Raw genomic sequence first — 12,243 nt, forward strand, 5'->3', positions numbered from 1 at the left:
GGATGTAGAGTGGAGTTTGTCTGGTGCCAGGATGTAGAGTGGAGTTTGTCTGGTGCCAGGATGTTGAGTGGAGTTTGTCTGGTGCCAGGATGTAGAGTGGAGTTTGTCTGGTGCCAGGATGTAGAGTGCAGTTTGTCTGGTGCCAGGATGTAGAGTGTAGTTTGTCTGGTGCCAGGATGTAGAGTGGAGTTTGTCTGGTTACAGGATGTAGAGTGGAGTTTGTATGGTGCCAGGATGTTGTGTGGAGTTTGTCTGGTGCCAGCATCTAGAGTGGAGTTTGTCTGGTGCCAGAATGTAGAGTGGAGTTTGTCTGGTGCCAGGATGTAGAGTGGAGGATGTAGAGTGGAGTTTGTCTGGTGCCAGGATGTAGAGTGGAGTTTGTCTGGTGCCAGGATGTTGTGTGGAGTTTGTCTGGTGCCAGGATGTAAAGTGGAGTTTGTCTGGTGCCAGGATGTAGAGTGGAATTTGTCTGGTGCCAAGATGTTGAGTGGAGTTTGTCTGGTGCCAGGATGTAGAGTGGAGTTTGTCTGGTGCCAGGATGTTAAGTGGAGTTTGTCTGGTGCCAGGATGTATAGTGGAGTTTGTCTGGTGCCAAGATGTTGAGTGGAGTTTGTCTGGTGCCAGGATGTAGAGTGGAGTTTGTCTGGTGCCAGGATGTTAAGTGGAGTTTGTCTGGTGCCAGGATGTTGAGTGGAGTTTGTCTGGTGCCAGGATGTAGAGTGGAGTTTGTCTGGTGCCAGGATGTAGAGTGGAGTTTGTCTGGTTCCAGGATGTAGAGTGGAGTTTGTCTGGTGCCAGGATGTTGAGTGGAGTTTGTCTGGTGCCAGGATGTAGAGTGGAGTTTGTCTGGTTCCAGGATGTAGAGTGGAGTTTGTCTGGTGCCAGGATGTTGAGTGGAGTTTGTCTGGTGCCAGGATGTTGAGTGGAGTTTGTCTGTTGCCAGGATGTTGAGTGGAGTTTGTCTGGTGCCAGGATGTAGAGTGGAGTTTGTCTGGTTCCAGGATGTAGAGTGGAGTTTGTCTGGTGCCAGGATGTAGAGTGGAGTTTGTCTGGTGCCAGGATGTAGAGTGGAGTTTGTCTGGTGCCAGGATGTAGAGTGGAGTTTGTCTGGTGCCAGGATGTAGAGTGGAGTTTGTCTGGTGCCAGGATGTTGAGTGGAGTTTGTCTGGTGCCAGGATGTAGAGTGGAGTTTGTCTGGTGCCAGGATGTAGAGTGCAGTTTGTCTGGTGCCAGGATGTAGAGTGTAGTTTGTCTGGTGCCAGGATGTAGAGTGGAGTTTGTCTGGTTACAGGATGTAGAGTGGAGTTTGTATGGTGCCAGGATGTTGTGTGGAGTTTGTCTGGTGCCAGCATCTAGAGTGGAGTTTGTCTGGTGCCAGAATGTAGAGTGGAGTTTGTCTGGTGCCAGGATGTAGAGTGGGGGATGTAGAGTGGAGTTTGTCTGGTGCCAGGATGTAGAGTGGAGTTTGTCTGGTGCCAGAATGTTGTGTGGAGTTTGTCTGGTGCCAGGATGTAAAGTGGAGTTTGTCTGGTGCCAGGATGTATAGTGGAGTTTGTCTGGTGCCAAGATGTTGAGTGGAGTTTGTCTGGTGCCAGGATGTTGAGTGGAGTTTGTCTGGTGCCAGGATGTAGAGTGGAGTTTGTCTGGTGCCAGGATGTTAAGTGGAGTTTGTCTGGTGCCAGGATGTAGAGTGGAGTTTGTCTGGTGCCAGGATGTAGAGTGGAGTTTGTCTGGTTCCAGGATGTAGAGTGGAGTTTGTCTGGTGCCAGGATGTTGAGTGGAGTTTGTCTGGTGCCAGGATGTAGAGTGGAGTTTGTCTGGTGCCAGGATGTTGAGTGGAGTTTGTCTGGTGCCAGGATGTAGAGTGGAGTTTGTCTGGTGCCAGGATGTTGAGTGGAGTTTGTCTGGTGCCAGGATGTAGAGTGGAGTTTGTATGGTGCCAGGATGTTCTGTGGAGTTTGTCTGGTACCAGGATGTAGAGTGGAGTTTGTCTGGTGCCAGGATGTTGAGTGGAGTTTGTCTGGTGCCAGGATGTAGAGTGGAGTTTGTATGGTGCCAGGATGTTCTGTGGAGTTTGTCTGGTACCAGGATGTAGAGTGGAGTTTGTATGGTGCCAGGATGTTGAGTGGAGTTTGTCTGGTGCCAGGATGTAGAGTGGAGTTTGTCTGGTGCCAGGATGTTGAGTCGAGTTTGTCTGGTGCCAGGATGTAGAGTGGAGTTTGTCTGGTGCCAGGATGTAGAGTGCAGTTTGTCTGGTGCCAGGGTGTAGAGTGGAATTTGTCTGGTGCCAGTATGTAGAGTGGAGTTTGTCTGGTGCCAGGGTGTAGAGTGGAGTTTGTTTGGTGCCAGGATGTAGAGTGCAGTTTGTCTGGTGCCAGTATGTAGAGTGGAGTTTGTCTGGTGCCAGGATGTAGAGTGCAGTTTGTCTGGTGCCAGGGTGTAGAGTGGAGTTTGTCTGGTGCCAGTATGTAGAGTGGAGTTTGTCTGGTGCCAGTATGTAGAGTGGAGTTTGTCTGGTGCCAGGATGTAGAGTGCAGTTTGTCTGGTGCCAGGGTGTAGAGTGGAGTTTGTCTGGTGCCAGTATGTAGAGTGGAGTTTGTCTGGTGCCAGGGTGTAGAGTGGAGTTTGTCTGGTGCCAGTATGTAGAGTGGAGTTTGTCTGGTGCCAGGATGTAGAGTGGATTTTGTATGGTGCCAGGATGTTGTGTGGAGTTTGTCTGGTGCCAGGATGTAGAGTGGAGTTTGTATGGTGCCAGGATGTTGTGTGGAGTTTGTCTGGTGCCAGGATGTAGAGTGGAGTTTGTCTGGTGCCAGGATGTAGAGTGGAGTTTGTCTGGTGCCAGGATGTAGAGTGGAGTTTGTCTGGTGCCAGGATGTAGAGTGGAGTTTGTATGGTGCCAGGATGTTGTGTGGAGTTTGTCTGGTGCCAGGATGTAAAGTGGAGTTTGTCTGGTGCCAGGATGTAGAGTGGAGTTTGTCTGGTGCCAGGATGTTGAGTGGAGTTTGTCTGGTGCCCGGATGTAGAGTGGAGTTTGTCTGGTGCCAGGATGTAGAGTGGAGTTTGTCTTGTGCCAGGATGTAGAGTGGAGTTTGTCTGGTGCCAGGATGTTGTGTGGAGTTTGTCTGGTGCCAGGATGTAGAGTGGAGTTTGTCTGGTGTCAGGATGTTGAGTGGAGTTTGTCTGGTGCCAGGATGTAGAATGGAGTTTGTCTGGTGCCAGGATGTATAGTGGAGTTTGTCTGGTGCCAGGATGTAGAGTGGAGTTTGTCTGGTGCCAGGATGTAGGGTGGAGTTTGTCTGGTGCCAGGATGTTGAGTGAAGTTTGTCTGGTGCCAGGATGTAGAGTAGAGTTTGTCTGGTGCCAGGATGTAGAGTAGAGTTTGTCTGGTGCCAGGATGTAGAGTGGAGTTTGTCTGGTGCCAGGATGTAGAGTAGAGTTTGTCTGGTGCCAGGATGTAGAGTGGAGTTTGTCTGGTGCCAGGATGTAGAGTGGAGTTTGTCTGGTGCCAGGATGTAGAGTGGAGTTTGTCTGGTGCCAGGATGTAGTGTGGAGTTTGTCTGGTGCCAGGATGTTGAGTCGAGTTTGTCTGGTGCCAGGATGTAGAGTGGAGTTTGTATGGTGCCAGGATGTTGTGTGGAGTTTGTCTGGTGCCAGGATGTAGAGTGGAGTTTGTCTGGTGCCAGGATGTAGAGTGGAGTTTGTCTGGTGCCAGGATGTAGAGTGGAGTTTGTCTGGTGCCAGGATGTAGAGTGGAGTTTGTATGGTGCCAGGATGTTGTGTGGAGTTTGTCTGGTGCCAGGATGTAGAGTGGATTTTGTCTGGTGCCAGGATGTAGAGTGGAGTTTGTATGGTGCCAGGATGTTGTGTGGAGTTTGTCTGGTGCCAGGATGTAGAGTGGAGTTTGTCTGGTGCCAGGATGTTGAGTGGAGTTTGTCTGGTGCCCGGATGTAGAGTGGAGTTTGTCTGGTGCCAGGATGTAGAGTGGAGTTTGTCTGGTGCCAGGATGTTGAGTGGAGTTTGTCTGGTGCCAGGATGTAGAGTGGAGTTTGTCTGGTGCCAGGATGCTGAGTGGAGTTTGTCTGGTTCCCGGATGTAGAGTGGAGTTTGTCTGGTGCCAGGATGTAGAGTGGAGTTTGTCTGGTGCCAGGATGTAGAGTGGAGTTTGTCTGGTGCCAGGATGTTGTGTGGAGTTTGTCTGGTGCCAGGATGTAGAGTGGAGTTTGTCTGGTGCCAGGATGTAGAGTGGAGTTTGTCTGGTGCCAGGATGTAGAGTGGAGTTTGTCTGGTGCCAGGATGTAGAGTGGAGTTTGTCTGGTGCCCGGATGTAGAGTGGAGTTTGTCTGGTGCCAGGATGTAGAGTGGAGTTTGTCTGGTGCCAGGATGTTGAGTGGAGTTTGTCTGGTGCCCGGATGTAGAGTGGAGTTTGTCTGGTGCCAGGATGTAGAGTGGAGTTTGTCTGGTGCCAGGATGTTGAGTGGAGTTTGTCTGGTGCCCGGATGTTGAGTGGAGTTTGTCTGGTGCCAGGATGTAGAGTGGAGTTTGTCTGGTGCCAGGATGTTGAGTGGAGTTTGTCTGGTGCCCGGATGTAGAGTGGAGTTTGTCTGGTGCCAGGATGTAGAGTGGAGTTTGTCTGGTGCCAGGATGTAGAGTGGAGTTTGTCTGGTGCCAGGATGTTGTGTGGAGTTTGTCTGGTGCCAGGATGTTGAGTGGAGTTTGTCTGGTGCCAGGATGTAGAGTGGAGTTTGTCTGGTGCCAGGATGTTGTGTGGAGTTTGTCTGGTGCCAGGATGTTCAGTGGAGTTTGTCTGGTGCCAGGATGTAGAGTGGAGTTTGTCTGGTGCCAGGATGTAGAGTGTAGTTTGTCTGGTTTATAGCAATACAGTATATAATTTAATGTTGGGGTTGTCTATAGCAGTATATAGTACGGTGTAGACTCGTGTGATGTAAGAGAATAAAGTTTAGATAGGAGCATATTATATTTTTTACGATGTAGAATTGTAATGTATTACTTACTGTTAGTAACTCGGCTTATTGTAGAGTATATTTAGTATACTGATGATACTATGTAGTTTATACTTTAGTTGTTTACGTGGTGGTTTTAGTTACAGCAGCTACATACTATTAACACTCCTTCCCTTTATTAATGCTACCCCTATCCCTTCCCTTTGATGCTGCTAATCCTGCATAATGCACGGACATAAGTAGTACTAATCACATACCTGCATTTCCCATATCCCCTCCCTTTGATGCTGCTAATCCTGCATAATGCACGGGCATTAGTAGTACTAATCACATACCTGCATTTGCCATAAATATGCTAAATTCCTCTTGATATGCACATTCTTTTGTCAAGGCGCCCTTCCCCCCCCCCTTCCAACCCAGTGTAAATATACGCTCCAAGCATGGTGCTGTTTCAATCAGACGCTGTCGCCTCGACAGACCTGGTCTTCACCTGAGGACGGCTGCTTGCGTTGTGGCCGAAACGTCGTGAGAATTATTTTATTATGTTGTATTTTTATTATTTTATTATTTCCATTCTACGTGACTTTACCGAAAGAACCAAGAAGACTGTAATTTATCACTTCAGAGTAGTTTAAACTTGCAAATGTAGCATATTCCGGGCTTAATTTCAGTCAGAGCTATCGGCGCTGAGCTATGGGAAATATTTCCCCGCCCAACTGTCGGGCAGGGTCAAGGAGCCCTGATATTTTTAACATTGTTTACTAAAATCTGGTGTTTACTTGTATTTGAACCACATTATTATTATTTACGTTTTAATCAGCTATCAACCAATGTCGATTTATCTTAAAACCAAAATAATTGGCTGTATTAATACAAAAATAATAATAATGAATAATTCATGCAAATTTACTTGTGAACAAATAAAACCGTTTCTACCATTTGTAATTCATCACTTGCCATGTCATCAAAATGTCACCTTGCGATCACTCCTTTCATCTCATTTGTCTCTACAGAACAAAGTGTCTCGGATTTTACATGCTGGAGGACAGCTTCCAAGGGCCTTTTGTGATTCGAGCCAAAGGGTCCTTGCCATGGAAATACAAACAACAGATGGCTAACCAAAGCTATTAATAGATAATATATGATGAGATTAGATTTTGATATTTATTTTAAAACCCTCAGTGACAAGCGAACAATCTTAACAAAAAAAATGAAAAGAAAAAAATAAGTAAAACCGTGAAATCTTGTTATATAATTGTTTTTTAACCAGATCATATTCCGAATATATTTTTTCAAAATAACATTGCTCTTTTTCTAGTGGAATATACACAGTAAGGTGCCACTCAAAATGCATATGGAAAAGTGAAGTTTCAGTTTTCTCGAAACAAACCCTTTATTTTGGCGTAAAAAATGAACAGCTTAGAATGTCACCCTAATCTGTTCATATTTATAGGATGCCTAGGATGCCCTCTTCTTCTCTGGCTCTCTGCCTTTACTTCGATTCTATGTGTTCACTGCAGCCCATTTTTCAACTCAGTTGAGCAGCCAGTAAATATTGAGGGATTGCCTTTAAACTTGCCGAGCTTCAGTTTAACAGGCAAGTGAATAAAATGTTAGTATAAAAAACAAGGCTTTTAACACAAGACACAAGGAGAAAAGTCACCGAAATTACATGCAAATGTGACGAAAAAAACCATTCCAAACATCCGAATAAATTTGCGAAAATAATACGTTAACAATTTTTTGAAAACAAACTTTTCCAATCGCTCTCAAAATAACATGCTACTTTTGCCTCAGTGAAGGCTCGCGTTATGGTTCTCAGGGCATACAGTTATGCATAACTATAAGAACAGAACACGCTTCTAGCTATTAAGTCATAAGAAAACGAGGGCATCCATTACAGACAATGGCTTTAATGTGTACACGGTGTCACCAGTGACGGATACATCTGCATAGCAGAAGTGGGTTGCTCAAGGGTGAGACTTATGATGTGCATTGCTAAAATGGTTGCCATTCTTGTCGACGAAAAATATGAACGATAGCGACCCATGGCCACGACTCGCAATCAGAAGTTCAAATTCCATTTAGCAGAGCCGCCTCGATCTATCATGGCCTCGAGGGTCAATAAAATTTGTAAGAATTTGTGGGAAGTCAATAGTACTTGTTCAATGCAGAAATGAAATTCCCACCATAGAAATGTGGACGTTTCACCACTGGCCTTGAGCTACTGTCAGGGACGAGCAATGTCACATTTTTGTTTGAGCAGGGCAACGCTTACACTCGACTTGACTTTGAAACACTATTCAATGAAATTATCAGTGCCGCAGCAGTCTGATGCCTCTGCACGTTTAATGAATTCCGATTGCCTTCCTGTTACGTAAGCTAAGTTGGGACACCAATATAGTTGATCGTCTCAGGCCTGCCACTTCGTGAACATGTCTACATTATGACACAAGGGAACGTTTGGCACCCTTACTATGTATGGATAAGAGATCATTCTTTGGTTCTTTCGGTTAAGTCACGTATAAAGATAAAATAATAAATTAAATAATAGCATACCAAAGAATAATTCCTGCAGTCACGAAAGCTCCAAAATTGAGATTGATAAGAGATCACTTTAAGGTATTTCAGAAGAGGTTCTGTGATATCAACTTTTTAGGAACGTTCTCTAATCCAGTATGACTCGTTGCTGAACGATAGGTAAGAATGGGTACGATCTCACAAGGTCATAATGATAGCGTCAATTGAATAAATTGAAGAGTAAATTTAAAGTAAAAACATACATAATTAATCATGTCCAATAATATTGCTGAGAATATTCAAAGACCTTTTGTTTTTCAAATATTGCACGGGTATTTTACATTTTAAATCAACATCTTTGTGAATGTAAAAACAAATACAGTTTAGTTTTAATCACACGGTTATTAAGGTATATTAAACACTATATATTTCATAACCAAGGCTTCAAAATGTATTCATTTTTCAGTATATTGACGCAAGTAAATGTTGATGCACACAAAAACACAATATCCCCATGGTCAGACCAATATGGAAGCCATAATCTAGTTTGTCATACAGGAAGTATAGTAATAGTGCATGTCGCAGTTTTATGATTGTGTGGGTGGCCTTTTACTTTAAACAATAAAAGCTCAATATGAGCACACCCCTTAGGATCAAGGCCATGTGTGCTTATACCCGAGGTAGTGTGCTTGTTATAGCAGTTGCCCTTTGCTGCCCCCCCACCATCAGTGAATGTAAGTGTGTTTGGTTAATCAGAACCGTGCTTATATTAGGTGTACTTATATCCTACTTAGGCAGTAATAATACTTATTTAGCCATTTTTTATTGTGCATGTATTTTCAACTTTGATGTATGCAGGGAAGTTGTGTTCGGCCCAACATTGTATCCGTTGTGATCATGCAATCCAATAACGTACCCCTTTATGGAACAATAATTTAATAAAACAACAAGAGATGGATCCTTTTAAAACGTCTTTCGATGTTACAAATGGAACTTAAACTGGATTCTACTTAAATATAAAATACTACAAGGTATGCCCCTTTAGTTCATTACATGAGTGAATATAACCACTCTGTAACCTTATCATCTCTGTGTTTGTGTATAACATGTACAGCTCTTTTTAAATCCTTTATATTAAGTTCTCTTGCGCGCTTGCTTGCTTGCTTACGACCGTGCAAATCTTTCGGTCGTTTTTTAACCCACTTCCCGTGATCCAATCGAGCTGACATTTTCCACACAGACTTCGTTGTGCGTGACAATTAATGTTCGTGAACATTTTTTTCCAAAATGTTACACTTTTTAGGACAAAAATATTATATTTAATTACCAATTGCTTAATGGTGCCATGCAATCATCTGACCCATAGGTGGCAGCCATCTCAAGCCAGCGGACGAGAGGACTCTAGCCGCCACGCATATAAAGGATTTATAGTGAAAAACTTTGTTTTTACGGGTTAATTTTTTCAATCCTTTACTGAATGCGGGCTTCCACATGCCATTTGGGTCGAGGGGCTAACGTAACCATACTTTACCACCTTGGGCAGAGGGAGTTGGTGAAGTTGGAGAACACAGATGAAGAAGCTTTAATGTAGAGTACAAAAAACGTGTTTTGGTTTGCACTGCCATCAACTGCCCACAACGTGGCCCCACAGCCTATAACGCCTGTTATGCAAAGTGATATTCCATCTGAATGCTGACCAGGCTCATACCAGCTTAGCTTCTGAGATCAGGCACATCCTGGGTAATTTGGTCAATAGACTAAATACGAATCAGAAGGAAATACTGTAGGTATAGTAAAATAAAAAAATGACTTGAAAGTGTCTATACAATACATACATGATTTTTAATATCGTAGTCTATCAATATCATGAGCCATGATCACAGTTGAATGAAGGTTTCCCATGCTGTCAGCATCCCTGACTCACCAGCAACACCACTATCCATCTCGTTACTGCACATGGTATAGAAATGTAGTATGTTGAACTTCTTTTGACACCGCACATAGCCTCCCCTGCTACTCGGAAGGTGAAGGACAACAAACTAAACACAAAGAGCAGTTCTAAAGAAATTAAGTTTTCAATTTTGTTGTAAAAGTGCATAGCTCCAGTGGCTTCCTAATATTGTAGGGAAGAGCGTTTCAGATGGGCGCAGAGGCGTTTCTCAAAGCGCGTGGTGATGCAGTGGCCGTCTTTGTTCAATGGTTCGCCAAAAGCCGCTGCAAGGATAACATGGTTCATGTTCCTTGACGAGATCAGCAAGGTAGATGTAATTGCTTCATCTCCTTGTTGTACATCCTCTCGGACATGTTCCTTCCTTTGGCTGATGCTTCCACTCTATATTAGTATGTCCTGTCCAAGCCCACGCACTTTCCCTAAGACTAAACATAAGGTCTAATTTACATTTCTTGTATTTTCCATGTATTTTCTATTTTGCCTCTCAGTGGGATTTCAAGCATGCATCTCTCCGTAATTATTGGCATACTATTCAGATCATTCGTTATTATTATATGTTACATTTCGCCCTCATCACCGTTGTAAATTTTGACCGAAATGTCAAAAGCTTAATTTAAATATATTACGAATACTTGCAATGGATAAGTATCACGCAATGTTCTGCTTCAGGAATTATGGTGTCATTGACTGCATAAAATGAGATTGGTCTTTGGCCAACTAATTTTTTATTCCCTGGACATTTATCTCGAATGAAAGCTTGCACTGTCTGTACAATTCATGACTTCCAGCGATGCTCATACCGAGTCTGTAGTTTTAGATCCATAGTGCTCAGGGCTGAATTCACAGCGCCACTGCAAAAATTTACATGACTTACTTGCACTGTATTTTCTAAACCATTTATATCACTTTACCAAAGCATAGCTAGTAAACCACCACCTTTGTAATGTACAAAGGAATGCTGGTAAGCGTGCATATCCTGACAGATGTTTGCAAAATGGTAGAACAATTGGTTTAACTGATTTCCTTCGAATGTTTATCTCACGTATGCATAGCATCAAAGCGTATGCCTTTCAAACAAACAATGTCAGAAAATAAGAGGAATTGATTGCAATGCAAAACACACGCATGCATTTCAACTTACCAATGCCACGATTCTCAATGAAATGAGAATATTGTGTACTGACCGTGGCACTAAAGCAGAAACATTCACAAGTCAATCACACCCTGTGGTACATTGGCACAGCAATTCATTAAAGCATTTTGAATCAATTATTTTATTTCCCGCTCATTTACCCTATGGGTCACAATGACACCAGTGGTCCATCTCTGTGGAGATGACCAAAAAAAATAAGATTGACATAACGTAATATGAATAATAAACACAGCGTAATTAAATTTACACAAATGTACTTTTGGTTGCATTTTTTTAATGCCAAAAAAAGTGTCAAAAGCTGTGAAGGGAAATTAGTAACACTACACTTGCTTTAGAAAACACTCGACACTTTATGTTTCCTACTTTGCAAGAGTCTGTGAAAGCATTGCCATACAGCTAAGCAGCTATTAAATTGGCAAAAGTATTTATTGGCAGAGCATAAAATATGTGGTAGCCATGACAAAAATATCCATGCCCCTGCATGCATCCTTTAACGTATGAGTTTGATTTATTGTAATATTTTTACATATGTTTATGCAATATAGTTACCTTAATATTAACATTAATACACAAAACACATTTCATAACTATGGAAACTTTTATCAAAATCTGGAGTAATATTATTGGTAGTTTTGTTCCTTAAACATCAGTTATATATATTCAGGGGTGAAATGTAACTTAACACAATTCCCCTGATCATCTCATTAAAATCTGGCTGTCAAAAGATGGAACTATCTTGAAAATATCTGAAGGTCACTACTCTTCATGCTATTTCAACACATTTGCATTTAGTGAATTTATTATCAGAGACTATTACATTTGACTAATCTGGGACATATTTCTATACATTCATGCATAGATTACAAAAAATAATGATTACTGCGAAACAGTTATACTATTGCAATGAATGTGTATGTGTACCAGTCGCTGAGCTAAGTCAGATTAACTGAATGACAAGCATTGCAAGTCATTTATGCCAGTGTGTTATTTGTTGAGAAAACATACGCAGAATCAGGACGTAATTCATATCATTAACAAGTATAACCCGTAAAAACAAGTTTTTCACTATAAATCCTTTATATGCGTGGCGGCTAGAGTCCTCTCGTCCTCTGGCTTATGATGGCTGCCACCTATGGGTCAGATGATTGCATGGCAGCATTAAGCAATTGGTAATTAAATATAATATTTTTGTCCTAAAAAGTGTAAAATTTTTGAATTTTTTTCACGAACATTAATTGTCACGCACAACGAGTCTGTGTGGAAAATGTCAGCTCGATTGGATCACGGGAAGTGGGTTAAAAAACGACCAAAAGATTTGCACGGTCCTAAGCAAGCAAGCAAGTGAACTTAATATAAAGGATTTAAAAATAGTGAGTGGGATTGGGCAGGACACGTCACGGCTAGATGGGATGATGGCCGATGGCATTGCAGAAGAGGACTGGGACGTGTTGGACAGGACATCTACCGAGGAGATGGAGCAATGAAATCAGCTTGCGTGCAACCCGGGAAGTGCCTGCACATGAACTGTGAGGCGAGCGACGATGGTGGCTTTTTTTGACCACAGGCGATGATGAAGATGTTATTTGGCATGCTTTGGGTACCCCCCCCATCACCCCCTTCCCATATCGAATAGTGACCCGAGGTCACAGCAGAGCTGG

General features: G+C 42.9%; 1 protein-coding gene across 1 annotated transcript in view; it reads right to left on the bottom strand.

Annotated features, from left to right (window-relative positions):
- LOC133347154 (neurexin-1-like) overlaps positions 1 to 12,243 on the bottom strand; it is a 281,972-nt gene that overhangs the window by 230,674 nt on the left and 39,055 nt on the right.

This window comes from Lethenteron reissneri, chromosome 25, assembly GCF_015708825.2.
Source record: "Lethenteron reissneri isolate LAM-NWPU_2019-01 chromosome 25, ASM1570882v1, whole genome shotgun sequence".
Classification (NCBI taxonomy): Eukaryota; Metazoa; Chordata; class Hyperoartia; order Petromyzontiformes; family Petromyzontidae; genus Lethenteron; species Lethenteron reissneri.